Source organism: Nannospalax galili, unplaced genomic scaffold (genome assembly GCF_000622305.1).
Source record: "Nannospalax galili isolate Female #2095 unplaced genomic scaffold, S.galili_v1.0 scaffold1930, whole genome shotgun sequence".
NCBI classification, from domain to species: domain Eukaryota; kingdom Metazoa; phylum Chordata; class Mammalia; order Rodentia; family Spalacidae; genus Nannospalax; species Nannospalax galili.
The window spans coordinates 27,374-27,586 of NW_008327333.1; positions in this window are offsets into that span (position 1 = coordinate 27,374).

Consider the following 213-nt stretch of genomic DNA (forward strand, 5'->3'; position numbering starts at 1 on the left):
TTATTTTATTATTTACTTATTTACCTATTTTTTTTATTTATAGATTTTTTATGGGTATTTCAAACAGAACATCTCAAACAATAATATGTATAATCTACAACCCAAATGGCACCCTCCCATAGCTTCCTCCCCCACTGGATCCTATATACTCTGTCATCCATGTTACTTTCCACTATGTTATCAGTGCACCCAGCTGTAACCCAGTGCAAGTTC